The sequence below is a fragment of the Scyliorhinus torazame genome, chromosome 15, assembly GCF_047496885.1.
Source record: "Scyliorhinus torazame isolate Kashiwa2021f chromosome 15, sScyTor2.1, whole genome shotgun sequence".
NCBI lineage: Eukaryota > Metazoa > Chordata > Chondrichthyes > Carcharhiniformes > Scyliorhinidae > Scyliorhinus > Scyliorhinus torazame.
Genome location: NC_092721.1, coordinates 184,914,573 through 184,937,515, shown reverse-complemented (window position 1 = coordinate 184,937,515; position 22,943 = coordinate 184,914,573). Strand labels below are relative to the sequence as shown.

Below are 22,943 nucleotides of genomic sequence, written 5' to 3'. Positions count from 1 at the left end.
AACAATAATCAGCAAGATATGTCAATCCCCATAATAACAACGATCCCATCCGCCCACCAACCCCCAAACCTCAGCCCACATGTTTACATAAACAAATTACAAAAAGGAATCCGGGATTACCCGTAGTCACCCTTAATCTACACAGATTGCTGTTGCAAGTGCCTTCAGCCCCGACCCCCTGCACAAACTCTCCTCCATTCTGACCCACTGAGAATCCACCCCTCTGACCCAGCTCTGCACTTTCTCCACATTCGCCGCCCAGTAGTAGTACAACAAGTTCGGGAGACCCAACCCCCCTGCCTGCCTTCCCCTCTGCAGCAGCACCTTTCTCACTCTGGCCAACTTCCCTCCCCATATGAATGAGATAATCCTTCCCTCAATCTCCCTGAAAAAAAAAAATTTGGCAGGAAAATCGGTAGGCATTGAAAAATAAACAGGAATCGCGGCAACACATTCATTTTAACCGCCTGTACCCGACCTGTCAATGACAGAGGAAGGCCTTCCCACCTTGCCAGATCGGCTTTCACTCTCCCCACCAAACTAGTGACGTTGTACCTGCGAAGCTTCCCCCACTCCGGGCAACCTGCACCCCCAGATACCTAAAATGAGTCCCTGCTCTACGGAATGGCAGCCCCCCCACCGCTGCCCCCACCCCCGGCCGAGACAACACAAAGTACTCACTCTTGTCCAGGTTCAACTTGTACCCCGAGAAAGACCCAAATACCCGCAGTAGCTCCAATATTCCTCCTATCGACGCACTCGGCTCCGACACATACAGCAGCAAGTCGTCGGCATATAAGGACATCCTATGCTCTATCCCCCCCCCACATTATTCCTTTCCATCCTCCCGAACTTCTCAATGCGATGGCCAACGGCTCAATCGCAAGTGCAAACAGCAGGGGGGAAATAGGACATCCCTGTCTCGTCCCACGGTGGAGAGAGAAATATCTCGAACTGATATTATTTGTGCGTACACTCGCCTTCGGTTCCTTATATAATAGCTTTACCCAGTTCACAAACCTTGGTCCAATCCCAAACCGCTCCAGCACTGCCATCAGGTACCCCCATTCTACCCGATCAAACGCCTTCTCGGCGTCCAATGCCACAACTACCTCTGTTTCCTTTCTTTCCGCCGGTGCCATAACAACGTTCAAAACCCTCCTAATGTTCGAAAACAGCTGCCTCCCTTTCACGAACCCCGTCTGATCCTCCCCTATTACCTTCGGGAGGCACTCCTCCAGCCTACCCGCCAGTACCTTCGCCAACACTTTTACGTCCCCATTCAGATGTGATATGGGCCGATCCGTCGGATTCTTATCTTTTTATAGTAACAGGGAAATCGATGCCTGCCCCAAGGTTTGCGGCAACACCCCCTTCCCTATCGCCTCCTCAAACATCCCCACCATCAGGGGTGCCAACCTATCCTTACATTTTTTATAATATTCCACCGGAAACCCATCCGGCCCTGCCACCTTCCCCGACTGCATCCTCCCAATCGCATCCTTTATCTCCTGCTCCACTATTGCTCCTTCTAATGTAGCCCTGTCCCCCTCCCCTAGCCTCGGGTACTCCAACCCATCGAGAAATTCCTGCATCTCACGATCTCCTCCGAGTGGCTCTGACTTGTACAACCTCTCATAAAACTCCTCAAAAACCTTGTTAATCAGCACTGGGGCCACCACCAACTTCCCTGCCCTATCCTTCACCTGAAGAATTTCCCTTGCCGCTGCCTCCCTCCGGAGCTGACCTGCTAACATACTTATCTCCATGTTCATAAACTGCACCCCTTGCTTGTCTCAGTTGGCGCACCGCCTTCCTGGTGGACAGTCGGTCGAAGCTCGCCTGTAGTTCCTTCCTCTTTTCCAGCTTCGCCGGGTCCCCATCCTCTGCATACCTCCTATCTACCTCCAATATCTCATTTATTACCCTCTGCCGCTCCAACCTCTCCTCCTTATCCACCCTGGCCTTAAACGAAATTACCTCACCTCTCACCACCGCCTTTAGAGCCTCCCAGACGACTGCCTTCGACACCTCACCCGTACAATTCCTTAATTACCTTTTCAATTTTCTCACAGAATACTTGGTTCCCCAAAAGCCCCACATCCAGTTTCCACCCCGGTCTCTGCGCTGCCCCCTTCTCTAGCACCATATCCACCCAATGTGCAGCGTGATCTGACACTGCAATTGCAGAGTATTCTGACCCCTTGACTCCAGCCAGCAAAGCCTTCCCCACCACAAAAAAGTCGATCCGTGAGTATACCTTATGGACCGCTGAGAAAAACGAATACTCCCGTTCCAAGGGTCCACCCCTCCCATTTCCATCATTGCCCAGCCAGCGCCTTCGCTCCCCCCTGATGGGACCAGCGAGCGCGGCCGTGATCTGTCCAACCTTGGCTCCTGCACCAGGTTCCAGTCCCCCCCCCACAATCAGCTCATGTGTGTCTAAGTCAGGAATAGCTCCAAACACCTTCCTCGCGAATCCTACATCGTCCCAATTGGGAACGTATACACTTAACAGCGCCACTAATCCGCCCCCCCCATTGCCCCTGTCACAATCACATATCTACCCCCCTGATCTGCCACCACCTTCTCCATCTGGAAGCGTATCCTTTTGCTGACCAGCACCGCTACCCCTCGAGCCCTTCCATCAAATCCGGAGTGAAACACTTGGCTAACCCAGCCCTTTTTAAGTCTCACCTGGTCCTTCACCCTCAAGTGAGTCTCCTGCAGCATTGCTACATCGGCTTTCAAACTTTTAAGATGTGCAAGCACCCTTGACCTCTTGACCGGACCTCCTAGCCCTCTCACATTCCACATGATTATCCTTACTGGGGGTCTCTCACCCCCCCCCCCCCCCACCTTTCTTATCCACCATCACCATACCACCGGGCCCTGCCCCATAAGCCTGACCCGCCCCTGTCCATTGTTAACATCGAACCCCTTCCCCCCCCCTCCCAAGAACCCCCCCTACAAAAACATCCCCCAACATCCCTCCCTCCACCCCCTCTTGCTTGAAATGCTACTTCTAATGAGGTAGATAGCTGTACCGTGTCCTTGAGGTCGAGGGCACCCTTTTCGAACAATCGTTGCCGGATATAACTGGGCCGGACTCTGGCCACATAGGTGTCCCGGATCATGAGTTCCGTGTGTTGCACTGCCGTAACTGCCTGGCAGTTACAATTCCTGGCGAGTACCCTCAGGTCACGCAGGATTTCTGCCAGCAATTCACCAGGGCGCTGACGCTGCGTGGTAAGAAGATGTCGAGCAAACACCTCATTCACTGGCCTCACAAACTGACCTTTCAACAGTGCAACCGCCTCTTTGCACGAGGCCGCGTCTCTGATTAATAGGAAAATTTTGTGGCTCACCCGAGCGTTGAGGAGACGCAGCTTGAGTCGAGTCGAAACAACTTAGCCAATGCTCAAAGATTGCAGTGGCTTCAGCTGCCTGCGGGTTGAGTTCAAGTCGGTCAGGCTTAAGAGCGGCGTCCATTGTGATATCTTAACTTATTAAATTGATGGACCATCAATTCACACGAGTCGAGTTGTAGAAGAGAACAGTGGTTTTAATAAGCTAAGAAATATGCCAGCCTGCTGCTGCTCCTGCACTGAGTGCTGGCCACAGGTCTGCCACTTATGTACCTCCCCCGAGGGGCGGAGCCACAGGCGGAGCCAACAGACGCATCAACACAACAACAGTAAGTAACAGTAAATAAGAACAACAGTGAACATATATACAGTGGTGGATAACAATAGGACGAATAACGAATAAGGGTAAATATATATATTTATAGTAGCAATACGTGGTTCACCACATCTGGCAGCATCTGTAAGGAGAGAAAGCAGAGTTAATGTTTTGCGTCCTTTTGACGCTTTGTCAGAACTGAGGAAGAATGTGTCAGATTTTAAAGAGTAGCTGTAAGATGTTGCAACAAAATGTAGCAACTTTAAGAACAAAGGACAGATGTTTCAGGGGAGGGGCTAGTGGGGGCGGGGAACGGGCTGTGGGTTGCATTAGGGGCAAGACATGAAACCAGAGATATTTGTCCAGAGGAGGTATGAATAGCAGAATAACGAACAGCTGCCACCCAGAAGCAAAATCAAACAAAAAACAAGGTTAAAACTGAAACATGCAAAGAAAAAGCAGAGATTACAGTTTGAAATTGTTGAATGCAATGTCGAGGCTGGAAGGCTGTAGTGTGCCTAATCGAAAGATGAGGTGCTGTTCCTTGAGCTCACATTGAACATTGGGGTGGCACGGTGGCACAGTGGGTAGCACTGCTGTCTCACAGCGCCAGGGACCTGGGTTCAGTTCCGGCCTTGGGTGACTGCCTGCGTGGAGTTTGCACATTCTATCGCATGGGTTTCCTCCAGATGCTTCAGCTTCCTCCCACAGTCCAAAGATGTACAACTGTTCCCCAACTGTTCACATTATATATCAATGTTTTGGACGAGGAAACTATTTGTAGTATCTCCAAATTTGAGGATGATACAAAATTGGTGGGAGGGTGAACTGTGAGGAGGATGCAGAGTTGCTTCAGCGGGATTCGGATAGGCTGAGTGAGTGGGCATACGCATGGCAGATGCAGTATAATGTGGATAAATGTGAGGCTATCCACTTTGGTAGCAAAAATAGGAAGGCAGATTATTATTTGAATGGGTGTAAATTGAGAGAGGTGGATACTCAGCGAGACCTTGTGTATCAGTTGCTGAAAGTAAGTGCGCAGGTACAGCAGGCAGTAAAGAAGGCAAATGGTATGGCCATCATAGCAAGAGGATTTAAGTATACGAATAGGAATGTTTTACTGCAATTGTATAGGGCGTTGGTGAGGCCACACTTGGAGTATTATGTGCAGTTTTGGTCTACTTATCAGAGGAAGGATGTTCTTGCTATGGAGGGAGTGCAGCGAAGGTTGATTCCTGGGATGGCGGGACTGACATATGAGGAGAAACTAAGTCGGTTCGGATTATATTCATTGGAATTTAGAAGAGTGAGAGGGAATCTCATAGAAACTTATAAAATTCTAACAGGATTAGACAGGGTAGATTCAGAAAGAATGTTCCCGATGGTGGGGGAGTCCAGAACTAGGGGTCATAGTTTGAGGATAAAGGGTAAACCTTTTAGGACCGAGGTGAGGAGAAATTTCTTCACCCAGACAGTGATGAATCTGTGCAACTCACTACCACAGAAGGTGGTTGAGGCGAAAACGTTGTGTGATTTCAGGGAGGAATTAGATATAGCTCGTGGGGCTAAAGGGATCAAGGGATATGGGGGAAGACAGGATCAGGGTATTGTCTTGATGATCAGCCATGATCATAATGAACGGGGGAGCAGGCCGGAGGATCAAATGGCCTCTTCCTGCTTCTATTTTCTAAGTATGTTTCTATGTGCAAGTTAGGTGGATTGGCCATGCTAAATATTGCCCCTTAGTGTCCAAAGATATGCAGGTTAGGTACAGTTATGGTGGTAGGGCGGGGGGAGTGGGCTTCGGTAGGGTGCTCTGTGCAGACTCGATGAGCCCCTTCTGCACTGTAGGGATTCTATGAACATGGCAGGAGGTTGAGTACAGAGTGAGGACAGGGTGTAGAATTAAAATGATGGGAAGCCGGAAGCTCGCAGTCATGTTTGCAGAGTGAATGGAGGCGTCTCTGCAAAGCAGTCACTGAACCTGTGTTTAGTCACCCCAATGTAGACTAGAATGTGTTGTGAACAGTGACTACAGTATATTAAATTGAAATTGGTACACATAAATCACTGTTTCAGCAAGAAGCAGCATTTGGGACCTTAATGAGGAGTGAGGAGACAAAAAAGGTTAGGTTTTGTCACCTTTGCTTCCATTGCCAATCATGTGTCCTCTGGCTCTTGATCCTCATGCTGACGGGAACAGGTTCTCGGCACCTATTCTTTCTAGCCCCAGAAGAAAAGGAAAAGCTTTGTTTTGTACTGAGTTACGATTTGGAATCCAATGCTGAAAGGGGTGGTGGATGTAGGTTCCATGGTGGCTTTCAAAAGGGAATTGAATAAGCACTTCAAAGGCAATAATTGAAGGGCTAGGTGGAAAGAGCCAGGGCTAGGTAAATTGCTTTTGCAGAGGGCTGGCATGGACTCAACAGGCTGAATGGTCTCTTCCTGTGCTGTGTCCATTCTACCATGGAGTACAATGTGGAAAGGTGTGAGGCTGTGCACTTTGATAGGAAGAATGGAAAAGGCTTAGGAAATCAGAAATGCAAAGGGACTGAGGAGTCCTAGTTCAAGATTCTCTTCAGGTTAATGTGCAGCTCAGTCGGCAGGAATGCAAATGGAATGTTAACATTCATGTCGCGAGGGCTAGAATACAAGAGCAGGGATGTACTTCTGAGGCTCTATAAGGCTCTGGTCAGACCCCATTTGGAGTATTGTGAGGAGTTTTGGGCCCCGTATCTAAGGAAGAATGTGCTTGCCTTGGAAAGGCGAGAGGAGGTTCACAATAATGATCCCCGGAATGAAGAGCTTGTCATATGAGGAGCATTTGTGGACTCTGGGTTGTACTCATTGGAGTTTAGAAGGTTGAGGGGATACTGAGAGGCCTGGATAGAGTGGATGTGGAGAGGATGTTTCCACTAGTAGGAGAAACTAGAATCCGAGGACACAACCTCAGACTAAAAAATTAAGCATTGGTAACTAATTAAACATAATTACTTAATTATAATTTAGAGGGGTATCTAAGCCAGAGATCAGAGAGTACTATATTTAGCTTTCACATTTATAGTAGAAATCTAGTGCTAGGAAACAGATAGTTAACAGTAACTTAAATTAAAAAAAAAAAAAAACTTTTAATTTTAATTTACTAATTAATTGATGCAATGTCAGTTAGAGGGGTGCAGTGCTCTGACTGTGAGATGTAGCAGGTCCGGGAGGCTTCCAGCGCCCCGGATGGCTTCATCTGCAGAAAGTGCACCCAACTGGAGCTCCTCACAGACCGCATGGTTCGGTTGAAGCAGCAATTGGATGCACTTAGGAGCATGCAGGTGGTGGAAAGCGTCATAGATCGCAGTTATATAAATGTGGTCACACCCAAGGTGCAGGCAGAGAAATGGGTGACCACCAGAAAGGGCAGGCAGTCAGTGCAGGAATCCCCTGTGGTTGTCCCCCTCTCGAACAGGTATACCCCTTTGGATACTGTCGGGGGGGATAGCCTATCAGGGGAAAATAGCAGCAGCCAGAGCAGTGGCACCACGGCTGGCTCTGATGTTCAGAAGGGAGGGTCAAAGCGCAGAAGAGCAATAGTAATAGGGGACTCTATAGTCAGGGGCACAGATAGGCGCTTCTGTGGACGTGAAAGAGACTCCAGGATGGTATGTTGCCTCCCTGGTGCCAGGGTCCAGGATGTCTCCAAACGGGTAGAGGGCATCCTGAAGGGGGAGGACAAACAGGCAGAGGTCATTGTACATATTGGTACTAACGACATAGGCAGGAAGGGGCATGAGGTCCTGCAGCAGGAGTTCAGGGAGCTAGGCAGAAAGTTAAAAGACAGGACCTCTAGGGTTGTAATCTCGGGATTACTCCCTGTGCCACGTGCCAGTGAGGCTAGAAATAGGAAGATAGAGCAGCTAAACACGTGGCTAAACAGCTGGTGTAGGAGGGAGGGTTTCCGTTATCTGGACCACTGGGAGCTCTTCCGGGGCAGGTGTGACCTGTATAAGAAGGACGGGTTGCATCTAAACCGGAGAGGCATAAATATCCTGGCCGCGAGGTTTGCTAGTGTCATACGGGAGGGTTTAAACTAGTATGGCAGGGGGGTGGGCACGGGAGCAATAGGTCAGAAGGTGAGAGCATTGAGGGAGAACTAGGGAATAGGGACAGTGTGGCTCTGAGGCAGAGCAGACAGGGAGAAGTTGCTGAACACAGCGGGTCTGGTGGCCTGAAGTGCATATGTTTTAATGCAAGAAGTATTACGGGTAAGGCAGATGAACTTAGAGCTTGGATTAGTACTTGGAACTATGATGTTGTTGCCATTACAGAGACCTGGTTGAGGGAAGGGCAGGATTGGCAACTAAACGTTCCAGGATTTAGATGTTTCAGGCGGGATAGAGGGGGATGTAAAAGGGGAGGCGTAGTTGCGCTACTGGTTCGGGAGAATATCACAGCTGTACTGCGGGAAGACACCTCAGAGGGCAGTGAGGCTATATGGGTAGAGATCAGGAATAAGAAGGGTGCAGTCACAATGTTGGGGGTTTACTACAGGCCTCCCAACAGCCAGCGGGAGATAGAGGAGCAGATAGGTAGACTGATTTTGGAAAAGAGTAAAAACAACAGGGTTGTGGTGATGGGAGACTTCAACTTCCCCAATATTGACTGGGACCCACTTAGTGCCAGGGGCTTAGACGGGGCAGAGTTTGTAAGGAGCATCCATGAGGGCTTCTTAAAACAATATGTAGACAGCCCAACTAGGGACGGGGCGGTACTGGACCTGGTATTGGGGAATGAGCCCGGCCAGGTGGTAGAAGTTTCAGTAGGGAAGCATTTCGGGAACAGTGACCACAATTCAGTAAGTTTTAAAGTGCTGGTTGACAAGGATAAGAGTGGTCCTAGGATGAATGTGCTAAATTGGGGGAAGGCTAATTATAACAATATTAGGTGGGAACTGAAGAACCTAGATTGGGGGTGGATGTTTGAGGGCAAATCAACATCTGACATGTGGGAGGCTTTCAAGTGTCAGTTGAAAGGAATTCAGGACCGGCATGTTCCTGTGAGGAAGAAGGATAAATACGGCAATTTTCGGGAACCTTGGATAACGAGAGATATTGTAGGCCTCGTCAAAAAGAAAAAGGAGGCATTTGTCAGGGCTAAAAGGCTGGGACTAGACGAAGCCTGTGTGGAATATAAGGAAAGTAGGAAGGAACTTAAGCAAGGAGTCAGGAGGGCTAGAAGGGGTCACGAAAAGTCATTGGCAAATAGGGTTAAGGAAAATCCCAAGGCTTTTTATACGTACATAAAAAGCAAGAGGATAGCCAGGGAAAGGGTTGGCCCACTGAAGGATAGGCAAGGGAATCTATGTGTGGAGCCAGAGGAAATGGGTGAGGTACTAAATGAATACTTTGCATCAGTATTCACCAAAGAGAAGGAATTGGTAGATGTTGAGTCTGGAGAAGGGTGTGTAGATAGCCTGGGTCACATTGCGATCCAAAAAGACGAGGTGTTGGGTGTCTTAAAAAATATTAAGGTAGATAAGTCCCCAGGGCCTGATGGGATCTACCCCAGAATACTGAAGGAGGATGGAGAGGAAATTGCTGAGGCCTTGACAGAAATCTTTGGATCCTCACTGTCTTCAGGTGATGTCCCGGAGGACTGGAGAATAGCCAATGTTGTTCCTCTGTTTAAGAAGGGTAGCAAGGATAATCCAGGGAACTACAAGCCGGTGAGCGTTACTTCAGTGGTAGGGAAATTACTGGAGAGAATTCTTCGAGACAGGATCTACTCCCATTTGGAAGCAAATAGACGTATAAGTGAGAGGCAGCATGGTTTTGTGAAGGGGAGGTCGTGTCTCACTAACTTGATAGAGTTTTTCGAGGAGATCACAAAGATGATTGATGCAGGTAGGGCAGTGGATGTTGCCTATATGGACTTCAGTAAGGCCTTTGACAAGGTCCCTCATGGTAGACTAATACAAAAGGTGAAGTCACATGGGATCAGGGGTGAGCTGGCAAGGTGGATACAGAACTGGCTAGGTCATAGAAGGCAGAGAGTAGCAATGGAAGGATGCTTTTCTAATTGGAGGGCTGTGACCAGTGGTGTTCCACAGGGATCAGTGCTGGGACCTTTGCTGTTTGTAGTATATATAAATGATTTGGAGGAAAATGTAACTGGTCTGATTAGTAAGTTTGCAGACGACACAAAGGTTGGTGGAATTGCGGATAGCGATGAGGACTGTCAGAGGATACAGCAGGATTTAGATTGTTTGGAGACTTGGGCGGAGAGATGGCAGATGGAGTTTAATCCGGACAAATGTGAGGTAATGGATTTTGGAAGGTCTAATGCAGGTAGGGAATATACAGTGAATGGTAGTACCCTCAAGAGTATTGAAAGTCAGAGAGATCTAGGAGTACAGGTCCACAGGTCACTGAAAGGGGCAACACAGATGGAGAAGGTAGTCAAGAAGGCATACGGCATGCTTGCCTTCATTGGCCGGGGCATTGAGTATAAGAATTGGCAAGTCATGTTGCAACTGTATAGAACCTTAGTTAGGCCACACTTGGAGTATAGTGTTCAATTCTGGTCGCCACACTACCAGAAGGATGTGGAGGCTTTAGAGAGGGTGCAGAAGAGATTTACCAGAATGTTGCCTGGTATGGAGGGCATTAGCTATGAGGAGCGGTTGAATAAACTCGGTTTGTTCTCACTGGAACGAAGGAGGTTGAGGGGCGACCTGATAGAGGTCTACAAAATTATGAGGGGCATAGACAGAGTGGATAGTCAGAGGCTTTTCCCCGGGGTAGAGGGGTCAATTACTAGGGGGCATAGGTTTAAGGTGAGAGGGGCAAGGTTTAGAGTAGATGTACGAGGCAAGTTTTTTACACAGAGGGTAGTGGGTGCCTGGAACTCGCTACCGGAAGAGGTGGTGGAAGCAGGGACGATAGTGACATTTCAGGGGCATCTTGACAAATACATGAATAGCATGGGAATAGAGGGATACGGACCCAGGAAGTGTAGAAGATTGTAGTTTAGTCGGGCAGCATGGTCAGCACGGGCTTGGAGGGTCGAAGGGCCTGTTCCTGTGCTGTACATTTCTTTGTTATTTGTTATTTGTTCTTTGTTCTTTGAAGGGACGATCCTTTAAAACTGAGATGAGGAAGAATTTCTCCAGCCAGAGGGTGGTTAATCTGTGGAACTTTTTGCCATGGAAGGCTGTGGAGGCTAAATCACTGAGTGTCTTTAAGACAGAGAGAGATAGGTTCTTGATTAATAAGGGGATCAGGTGTTATGGGGAAAAGGCAGGAGAATGGGGATGAGAAACGTATCAGCCATGATTGAATGGCAGAGCAGACTGGATGGGCCGAATGGCCTAATTCTGCTCCTCTGTCTTATGGTCTACCATCAACCTTCCCCTGAAGGAGGCACAGCCCCATCTGCTCCAGCATTTCCACCGAACTCAAGTCCCTCAACCCCATGCTGCTAAGCCTTTACCTCTACCTGTCATATGCAAACATGCAACCAATGACCACTCAGAATAGGACACAACCAATGGCCAGTCAGGACACTCAGAGGTGGCATCACCACAAGGGGGCATGACATAAATACTATAAAAGGGATGAGACACTCACACCCTGCCTCTTTCCACAGACAGACATCTAGAGAGTTAGACAGGGTTGATCAGCATCACACCCCAGCACTTGGCTTAGAGCAAGCTGGTACAGTTAGACTGAATTACTACAGTTAGATTAGCAGAGAATCAAACTCATTTGAGAACTGTGTTAATAATTCAATAAAAACGTTGAACTCATTTCAGTCTGTAGTAATTCAGTCTAACTGTACCAGCTTGCTCTAAGCCAAGTGCTGGGGTGTGATGCTGATCAACCCTGTCTAACTCTAGATGTCTGTCTGTGGAAAGAGGCAGGGTGTGAGTGTCTCATCCCTTTTATAGCATCCTTTAGTTAAACTGCATCAAGTAGCAGCCTGTGTTATCATAGAATTTACAGTGCAGAAGGAGGCCATTTGGCCCATCGAGTCTGCACCGGCTCTTGGAAAGAGCACCCTACCCAAGGTCAACACCTCCACCCTATCCCCACAACCCAGCAACCCCATCCAACAAGGGCAATTTTGGACACTAAGGGCAATTGATCATGGCCAATCCACCTAACCTGCACATCTTTGGACTGTGGGAGGAAACCGGAGCACCCGGAGGAAACCCACGCAGACACGGGGAGGATGTGCAGACTCCGCACAGACAGTGACCCAAGCCGGAAATCGAACCTGGGACCCTGGAGCTGTGAAGCAATTGTGCTATCCACAACGCTACCGTGCTGCCGGAAGCAGCATAGCACAACACTACCTTCTTTAAAAGCCTTTTGGAAAACTATTCAAAAATAGAATAGCAGCAGTTCGATTATGCTGGTTAAATCTGAGCATCTGATTGAAAAGGAGAAAAAGCCACAATCAGGGCGTGGTGCTGAGCTTGTGGCTCTGGGTTGGGGTTGGTGGGGGCGGGGCGAGGAGGAGGAGCCTCTTCCCGGCCGGCCGGCCGCGCACGCGCGTCCTTCCCTCACCCTCTCGCCGGCCGGCCGCGCACGCGCGTCCTTCCCTCACCCTCTCGCCGGCCGGCCGCGCACGCGCGTCTTTCCCTCACCCGCTCGCCGGCCGGCCGCGCGCATGCGTATCCTTCCTCCGCTTGCCGGCTCTGTCGGCCGCGCAGGCGCGCTTCCCTTCCTCCCTGCGGTCGGTGCTGGGGGTATCGGAGGCGGAGGCAGGAAAGGCCGATAAACATCTTGCGGTGTCGGAGTTACCCACCCCCCTGAACCCAGGCCGCGCCCCGCGGGGGAGACGGCGTAATATACATTTATATATAGTCTTGCGAAGGAAATGAGCAGAGCCATGGAGCCGCGCCGCCGCTGAGGGAGGAGAGAGTCGGAGACCGGGATTCCTGTGGAAAAAAGGCATCGCCATCAGTGGGTGAGTAATGGGCAGCGGGAAAAACTCTTCCCCTAACAGCACCATTCACACCCAGCTTTATTTATACTTTATCCCCACTCCCTCCCTTCATCTGAGATTGTTGTTTCTAGATCCCTGGTATTACATATAATATATATATTTGGGAGTGTGTGTGGTGAATTTAGGCTCCAGGGCTGAGAAAAGGCCGAGATTCCTTCACCTTCCCTTCCCACACCCACCCAGCCAGGAGTTTACTTTAATGTTTTAAAAGAAAGTGGGGGGAAAAATCCGTCTTCCTCCCTCCGCCGGTGTTTGGAACTAGTTGGCAGAGTTTGTGAAGCGTTTCTGCTTGTGAATTCTTCATTTCCCAGCCACACCTACGGAAACTGGATCACAGTCTGTTGGGAGCCTTGAGACGCCGACTCCTCTGCAAACTTTCAAAAGCAACTTGTTTCTTCTCTGTCTCTCCCCCCCCCCCCCCCCCCCCCAATCCATCCTCGCTCTCTGCTGCTGTGAATTGAGTTGTACCTGTAAATTAGTTTTGTTGTGGTTGTTTAAAAAGGACTCTTACTCCACAAAAGTTAATGAAGACAAATGTTTAATTTATTCGCACACCAGTGGGATAGATCTGATAAGTGGGGCAGAATTGAGAGTTCTGGGTCTGTCGAGCCCCAAATGCCTACAATCACTGCAATGTTTGCCTTTCGGAAATGTCTTATTTGAGATAAAAAGGGGAAGTGACATGCTGGCGATTTGAAATTAAAAAAAAAAAGGAAATGTTTAGCAGGTTGGCCAACATTCAAAGAAACTTAACGTTATGTTAAGAACTTGGACGCATGGAAGATTTGATGAATTGACTCCTCTGAAATGTAAAATTTCAATTCCTGACCGAGCATTTTTGGCTTTTAGTTATCATCTTGGAGTGGTTTTTTGATGAGTTTCCCTCGCTTTGAAATAAATGATTGATTTAAAAATAATAACATTCTTCAGAAGTTGAAACCTCTTTGTCCACCTGCTTCTTAATCTCGTGGCTGTTATTTCCCAGCCCACCTGTCCTGGATCTGGGATCTTGGAGAGGGATTTGTTTTTAAACCTTTGCAATGGAGTTTAAGCCATGGAGTGACTTTGAATGGTCCTCCAGCAAGTTGCTGCTGATATTTGGAAATATCAAAAAAAGTCAGGGAGTACTGTTGACTTTCACCTACTCCCTTACTGTATTTGAATTGTAATTGATCCCTTAAGCCAGGCTGCCCACTTGGTGAACGGAAGTGGAGTGAGATAATTAACATTTCATATTTGACACTTTGCACATTGCTGTCTGCCAAAAGTTGTTGGGTTGTAGACATTGCAAACTTGTTTCTGCACAGTACTTGCAATCAGAATGGCAACTCTGAAAGGGTTACTCAGTTTGGCTTACATTTAAATTGCGATATGTGCTAAAATTTCACGTGAATTCAATATGCATTTGGTGATATTGCACTGATTTTGCTGTTTTAATGAGCTTTTAGAAATGTTGAGGGTGCTCTTAGACATTCTTTAAATATTGAGAAAGGTTCTTAATTAAGTGGGTTCATTTGAGCATTTGTACATAAAGTAGCAAATTATTTCCACCAAGGCTGATGTGAAAGATCACACTAATCTTTGTAGGCTAAACAGTTTCTTATGTACTGCGAACAAAATTAACATGTGGCACTGTTTGAACATATAACCACATCTTGAAGTGTTAGCTGTGGCTCAGTTGGTAACACACTCGTCTGTTGAATCAGAATGTTGTGCGTTCAAGTAACACTTTGGGACTTGAGCACACAAGGCTGACACTCCAGTGCAGTACTGAAGTAGTAGGAGGTGCTGTCCTTCTGGCAGATATAAAAGATCCTGAGGCTTTATTTTGATGAAAACCATGAGAGTTGACCAGGTGTCCTAGCCAATGCTTGTTCCACAATGAGCATCACAAAAAACCTGCTTACTATCACATTGTTGTTTGTCCTATGCAAATTGGCTACCAGGTTTCTAGTTTCAAATGTAGTTAATTGGCTACAAAGTGTTTTGGGTTGTCCTGAGGTCATGAATGAAGCTATATAAATGCAAGTATTTTCTTTCTTTTACAATTATCAGAGGAAGTCCTTTTTTTCTACTAATAAGGTCTATTATATAGGATTGTTGACTGGAAACTAATGTAGGGCAGTGAGTAGAGGGGGAATGGGTGAACACGACTTGGTTGCTGTCAGGCAGCAGAGTTTTGGATAATCTCAAGGTGCAATACGGGAGACCAACCACATTTGGAGTGTGTTGTACTGGTTGAGTCCACAGGTAACAAAGACGTGAATGAGGTGAACTGAGACGGGGCAAAGAAAGGTGATGACACGATGGTGGAGATACGCAGTCTGTGATATCGTGGACATGAGGTTTGAAGATCATCTCTGGTTCAAATGTGATACCAAGGTTGCAAACAGACTGGCTTGATCTCAGACACTTGGCATGATGAGGGGTGGAGTCACTTGCTAGGGAATGGAACAGGGACCAAAACTTGTGGCTTCAGATTTCCTAAGATCTATTGGAGAAATTTCAGCTCATCCATCCAGTACTGGATGTTGGATAAGCAGTTTGATAATTTAGCAACAGTGGTGGACTCGAGAGAACTGGTGGTGAGGTTGAGCATAATTTCAAATGATGTCACTGAAGGGAAGTATGTAGATTAGAAATAGGAAGGGGCCATGGATAGATAATTGGGGGCCACCAGAGGCAGCGGGGCGGGAGTAGGAAGAGAAGCCTCTGCAAGTGATTTTCTTGCTCTGATTAGATACATAAGATGAACATGCTTGCAGATGGGGGATAGATGTTGGAAGCGAATCATATGATCAACCATGTCAAAGGCTGCAGACAAGTCAAGAAGGAGGAAGAAATAAATGTTAACTTTGTCACAGTCACATAGAATCCCATCAGTAGTTTTGATGGGTTGTTTGGTATGTGGCAGAGGCGGAAACCTGATTGGAGGGTTTCAAACTTTGGAGTTCCAAAAGATGGGCTGGATTTGGGAGCTGGCAACATTTCCGGGGGCTTTGGAGAGGAAAATAAGGTTAGAGATGGGATGTTAATTTGCAAAAAACGGTGAGGTCCAGGATGGGCTATTTCAGGAGAGGAGTGATGATGCCAGATTTATAGGAAGGAGAGATGACACATTGAAGAGATAGCTGTTAATATCTGGTAACATGGGGACAAGGAGGGGAAGAAGATGAGTGCAGCAGTTTAGTGGGAATAGAATGGAGGGAGCAGGAGGTGGGTGCAACGGACAAGATTAGTTTTATTTACTCTCATGGGATGCAACATCGCTTGCTGGGCCAACATTTATTGCTCATCACTAATTGCCCTTCATAAGGTGGTGGTGAGCTGCCTTCTTGAACCATTGCAGTATATGCGGTGTAAGTACATCCACAGTGTTGTTAGGAAGGGAGTTCCAAGATTTTGACGCAGCAAAAAGATTATAGTTCCAAGTTTGGATGTTGTGTGACTTGGAATGTACTTTGCAGGTGATAGTGTTCTCATGCATCCCGTTGGCAGAGGCAATGGGTTTGGGTAGAGTTGGATTGGTTAGCAAGAGAGCCTTGATGAGTTGGGTCAGTACATCTTGTAGATGGTACACACTGCTGCTACTGTGCATCGATGGTGGAGGGAGTGGATGTTGAAAGTGATGGATAGGGTGCCAATCAAATAAGCTGTTTTGTTCTGGAAGGTGTTGAGCTTCTCGACTGGTGCATTCAGCAAGATCAATGAAGAGTGTTCCATCACACTCCTGACTTGTGCCTTGCAGATAATGATGGATAAGGTTGGGGAGTCAGGTGGTGAGTTACTCGCTGCAGAATTCCTAGCCTCTGATCTGCTCTTGTAGCCATTGTATTAATGTGACTAGTCCAATTCAGTTTCTGGTCTATTAAAAACCTTCAAGAGGGGGTTGATAGTGGGAGATTGAGTAATGGGGGGTATGGGGGTTTGCTGTTGAGAAAAGAAGCCTGTGGCTGGTTATCTTTGGATGATCCTGGAATAGTGAGCAGCTTTAACGAACAAGTGCAGGACCCAATAGCACGTTAGGTGATCCAGCCAGATTGGCAGTGGATGGCTAAATGAGTTATCTCTTCTTTTCATAGAACAATACAGCGCAGTACAGGCCCTTGAAGGTTTGCATCTCATAGACTTAAAGGATTGGAGATGAGGGCCATACCGTGATAGCTGCCAGGGTGAGAGAGAGAGTAATGTTTTTATTGGGGACTAGGTGGCGGTGGGGTTCATGTGAGCAAATCACTAGTTGCAGACGTGTTATGGTGAAAGGAGGGTCATTCAGGTGCGATTTGTTTCTCGTAAATTCACCTACCCTGCACATCTTTAGGTTGTGGGGGTGAAACCCACGTAAACACGGGAAGAATATGCAAATTCCACACGGACAGTGACTCAGAGCCGGGATCGAACCTGGGTCCTCGGAGCCGTGAGGCAGCAGTGCTAAGCAATGCGCCACTGATGTTCGGCGGTTGGGATTTTGAATGTGCATTTGTTCGTGAATTAGGGGATAGATTTTTCCAGCAACAGATATCGAAGGATGTTGGATTAGGGCCTGAAGAGTGATTAGGGTAATGAATGATACAAGGAAACGATCAGAGATAGCGTGATCTGTAATTGATAAGACCATGTTGGGAGTTAAGGTCAAGTGGATGGTCATGAATAGGGGTTGAGGAATTTACACGCAGGCAGAGACTTGGGGAGGAAAATAAGGTAGTGAACTCAGAGGAAGAAAATTATCAAAATTCCGTCAGCCTTTAAATTTCTCCATGACCTGGCCCCTCTCTGTAATCTCCTCCAGCCCCACAACCCTCTGAGATATCTGCACTCTTCTAAATCTTCTTGACCAACCCTGATTTTAATTGTGTTGGTGGCAATGCCTTCAGTCGTCTGGATCCTAAATTCTGGACTACTCTCCTTATGCCTTTACTTTCCTCCTTTAGGACACACCTTAAAATCTACCTCTTTAACCAAGCTTCTAGTCATCTGACCTAATGTTTCCTTATGTGACTCGGTATCATATTTTGTTTTATAATGCTCCTGCGAAATGTCTTGGGATGTTTTATTACATCAAAGGCTCCATATAAATACAAATTGTTGTTGTATATGTGTATGCTTGTGGGTTGATGCCTGTATCATGCGCACAAGTCATCAATAGTTGAATATTGGAATCTTTTGGGAGACCAACCTTTTCTATATCTCGTGTGGGGTGTGGGTTTTGGGGGTAGGGGAGGGAAGGGGGCGTAGTGTAGAAAATGATTTGTATTGGCATGTCTTGTTTACTTTTCTGTCAACAAATGTGCTGTTGTGGAGTCCAAATTTTGGAATGATGGATTCCACCACACCTTAAAGATGCACCTATCTCTGTAAAAGCCCTTGATACAATGAACTGTAACACAAATTGTACCTCAAGGGAGGTTGTGATTTTAATTTAGTAGACAAGCAGATGGTGAAATGAGTTTGTGTACAAATATTGCAAGTTGACTGATTCTTTTTAAAACAAATGAAGCCTAATGTGGCATGAAGCTGAAAATTAGTAGTCATTCAATCAAAAGTTAAAAGATAATATTGCACTTGGGATTTGGTAGCAACCATAAAATGTTTTATCAAACAAGTATTTAAAAAAGCCAATGAAAGCCTAATTTTTGTTAGTACTTGGTGTATGTATGGATTGTGTCACTTGTGGGTGGCACAATGGTGCCTCAGTGTCAGGGACCTGAGTTCAATTCCGACCTCTGGTGACTGTGTGAAGCTTGCATATTCTCCATGTCCGTGTGGGTTTCCTCCGGGTGCTCTGCTCACCTCCCACAGTCCAAAGATGTGCAGGTTAGGAGGATTGTTGTGATAAATTGCCGCTTAGTGTCCCAAAGATTAGGTGAGGTTATGGGCATACAGTGGCGGCATGGGCCTAGGTAGAGTGCTCTTTCAGAGGGTTGTTACAGACTCTATGGGTCGAAAGGCCGCCTTCTGCACTGTAGGGTTTACATGAGACTTGAAAAACGTTTTAATTGAATATACTGATGCACTCAGTGTATATTGTGTGTATAAGTTGATCAGGCATATAAAACATTTCCCCCATTTTCCAGTGCCAAAATGCATGTTTATGCCTATACTCAGCATATAAATCAATTTTACCCCTCCCACCCTCAGTTTGCAGCTAAAAAGTACATGTCCAGGGTTATACTTGCCTTAGAAGATGGTGTCTAGGATCAAGCAGGCCATATGGCCACTTTGCCAAGAAAATGCATGAGAGTTTAAGACATGTCCGCTCTGAGTAGACCATGTGGCTATAGATGAATGGAAATGCATTCTACAAAAAGAATGAAATACAAAGCTGGTTTTGAGGTGGAAGTTGTAACAGTTGTTAAATTATCAAACAATTTGACATTAGTTAAAAACCAATGTTCGAATGGCCGTTAGACCAGGGACCAGCCACGGACCCTGGTTGTCAGGATGGTTTTATCATTACCAGAAAGGCAAAGGGTATATATGCACTTAAGTGGGTCAAATCAAACCCCCGGTCCAGCAAATTTAATGGATGAAGAGCGGCATGGTGGCTCAGTGGTCAGCATTGCTGCCTCATGGCGCCGAGGCCCCAAGTCAATCCCGGCTCTGGGTCACTGTCCATGTTGTTACTGGCGAGGCGTTTTCAGAACCCCAAAATGTATCATGGAGTTCAACCAACCGTCAATGGATTTGTTGCTTTTCCTAGCACACGGCTTTTTCCCTAGGTGTGGGATTACAATTATGGACACGTGGGTTTTTAAAAAAACAAAACACTGTTTATTCCATGAACTCAACTTAAAATTTTAAATAAACATTGGATCTCTTAACACCCCTTACTTCAAAGATAACTCAGCAAATATTGCAACGGTAAATAATTCCTTAAAATGTTCCTTCAAACTTCCAAGAGACTTAACACCTTTAAACAGTATCACATCAGGTTAAAGGATATATATATTTTCTGTAGAATGGCAGAGATATATGAGCTTGGTTGACTTCAGCTCCAGCACCTTGCTTTCTCCCTGCAAACTCTCTGGAAACACACAGACACACCCAAGCTGCTTTCTCAAACCTGGCTTTCTCCCTCCAAGCAGATCACAGCAAACCAGAACTTCTCAAGCTGCTGTCTCAAACTGGCTTTCTACTTTTAAACTGCTCTCAGCAAAACCAGCCAGGCACTTTTCAAAGTGTAAAACCAAACTGCAAAATGGCTGACCTGACCTCCGCTCTACCCACTCTCTGACATCACTGTTTTCTTAAAGGTACATTGCTTAAACATCCATGTCTTAAAGGTGCCCTCACATGAAAGCTCCCCCCCCCCAAGAAAAAACCCCCCATCAACTTCAAGATGGTTTCATTTTTCACCACTTTTGCACCACCCACTAAGAAATATACACAGTAAACATACCTTTTCGTTTTTAAAAAAAAACAACACATGCAAACAGGTATAATAATATAGTCCATTTTTCTTTGTTCTTCTTCCTCCAACCGAAATCCTTTTCGATTGACAGTCTCTTTGAACAAAGTCTCTGCATGATCCATCCATTCCTCTACTCCTCGGCATTTTTCTTTAGAATCAGATACTTTAGTTCAATCTGACCACAGAGTCCCTTGCAATTCTCCAATACAGGAGCATTGGTGATCACAGCTTTCAGGCAGTCAAATGCCTGTTGAAAGTCTGCTGTCCATTGAAATTTTTTAGGTTTCTTTAGCAAGTCCATCAGTGGAGTAATCACGCCACAAAACCTTTGCACAAAGGTTCGATCAAATTCATTCATGTTAAGAGATCCCATTATTTCCCTTTGTCTTGAGGATAACGGCAACTCCGCAAGGAAAGTGATTCGGGCTTCTCCAAATTCACTTTCGCCTAGGTTCATCACTAACCCCGCCTCCTGAAGTCGATCGAAGAACTCCATACGATGTTTTAAATGCTCTTTCCATGTCTGGAAGTTGTAAATACAAGCAGATTGTCCCACTTTCTCCATGCAATCCTTCAATGGTGGGACAGGATAAGAGTCCGTTCTTGTAACTGCATTCACCTTTTGATAGTCCACACACAACTGTTGGGTACCGTCTGGTTTAGGTATCATTACTATGGGTGAGCTCCATTGGCTGCGACCTACTTCAATTATGCCATACTTCAGCATACTCTCAATCTCTCTGTTAACCTGTGCCAATTTAAAGGATTAAGTCTATATGGATGTTGTTTGATAGGAACAGCATTTCCCACATCTACATCATGTATAGCCCTTTTAGTACTTCCCAATTTATCTCTACAAATTTGCCCATGTGATATCAATAATTCTTTCAGGTCAGTTTGTCTTTCCTCTGGAAGGTAACTTAACAATTCATCCCAATTTTTAAGAACATCCTCATTTTCCAATTTAATTTGAGGTATGTCAAATTCACAGTCATCTGGATTTGGTTTGCCACTTTGAGTTAGAATCATTAAAACCTCCTTTTTCTCTCCTTCCCTTTCAAAGTACCTTTAAGCATATTCACATGACACACTCGGTGAGTCTTCCTTCTATCTGGTGTTTTTACCACATAATTCACCTCACTTAATTTCCTTTCAATCTGATACAGTCCACAAAACCTAGCTTTTAGAGGCTCCCCTACCACTGGTAACAACACTAAAACTTTATCCCCACTGGCAAAACTACGAACTTTGGATTTCTTGTCCGCTACCCGTTTCATCACATTTTGTGCAACTTTCAAATGTTGTCTAGCCAATTCACCTGCTCTATTTAATCGTTCCCTAAAATTTGACACGTAATCCAATAATGTAATTTACGATTTGTCACCCACCAATTTTTCCTTAATCAATTTAAGTGGTCCTCTTACCTCATGACCAAAAATTAGTTCAAAAGGACTAAATTTGGTAGACTCATTAGGTGCATCCCTAATTGCAAACAATACGAATGGGATTCCTGTAGCCGGTTAAAATGGCTAACTCCCGATTAGAATGGCCAAACCCCGATTTAAAATGGCAAACGGAAGAGGCTGATGGGAAAATCAGCCAACAGGACTCAAACAGACAGCTGCAGGTAAAACAGTGTATTCGCCTCTGGGGAGGCCAGACAGAATCGATACCTGCAGCCATCTACATAACACACCAGCCATCTGAATACAAATTAGCAATCCCCGGGAACAATATGCTACAAATTAGACACACAAAGCCAACCCAGACTTTTTGGCGTCAGCAGGAGCTTACACAAAGAGAGGTGAATGACCACCCCGAAACCGCCCATCGATCAAGGAATCGCTCCAGCATTGGAGAATATCGAACCAAGTGATTGGGACCAAGTCCATTCACTTGGAACCAGGTACAAGGTCCGCCCCGAGAGGCGGGAAGCCCCTGGGGACTATAAGAATAGGGGCCAAGTTCAAATCGACCCTTCTCCACCCCTTCTCCAGCTCGAGACCCTTCTGCCGACGTTCTACAACAGCCGCTGAAAACGTAAGTCTTACTCCAACTCTCGCTACAAGGTAGACACTCCTGACTATCAGCCTGTACCAACTTTAAATCCCGCAGGCTCAGGACCCATACGAAAGGCCATTCGTTCCCTGACCTGGTGGGCCATTTCCAAAGTTAAGTATTGGCCTGTTAGTTGTAGGAAGTAGCTTAGAAGTAGAATATATGTATAAGTATTGATTACTGTATATAATAAATGTGCGTTGATTTAACTCTTACTAAGCTGTGTGTTGGATTATCGATCATTACTCAGACTTGAACCACGTGGCGGTATCAGAAAGATACCTGGCGACTCAAGAGCAAAGGTGATAGAACAAGAGCAATTAAACTAAGACTAAAACGAGCAACATTCCTTTATCCCAATCCTCTGGATAACCTTGACAATATGCCCTCAACATTGTCTTTAATGTCTGATGCCACCTTTCTAATGCTCCCTGTGATTCTGGATGGTACGCAGTTGATTTAACTTGTTTTATTCCTAAGCTATCCACAACTTCTTTGAATAACTTTGAAATAAAATTTGTTCCTTGATCCGATTGAATTTCTGTGGGTAGTCCATATCTAGTAAAGAATTTAAGTAACTCCTCCACAATCCTTTTAGCTGTAATATTACGTACTGGAATGGCCTCTGGAAACCTAGTAGACACATCCATTATAGTCAAAAGATATTGATTCCCACTTTTTGTTTTAGGAAGCGGTTCTACACAATCGATTAGGACCTTTGTGAAAGGTTCCTCAAATGCTGGAATGGGTATTAAGGGCACTGGTTTTATCACTGCTTGAGGTTTCCCTA

The 22,943-nt window shown here is 46.1% G+C and overlaps 1 protein-coding gene across 2 annotated transcripts in view; it reads left to right on the top strand.

Moving 5' to 3' along the window:
• The first annotated feature begins 12,404 nt into the window (after positions 1-12,404).
• cyfip1 (cytoplasmic FMR1 interacting protein 1) overlaps positions 12,405-22,943 on the top strand; it is a 275,966-nt gene continuing 265,427 nt past the window's right edge. For both annotated transcript variants that reach the window (XM_072477252.1, XM_072477253.1), the window contains exon 1: positions 12,405-12,645. The gene's annotated coding sequence lies outside the window, so the exon portion shown is untranslated. The remainder of the gene's footprint in view (positions 12,646-22,943) is intronic.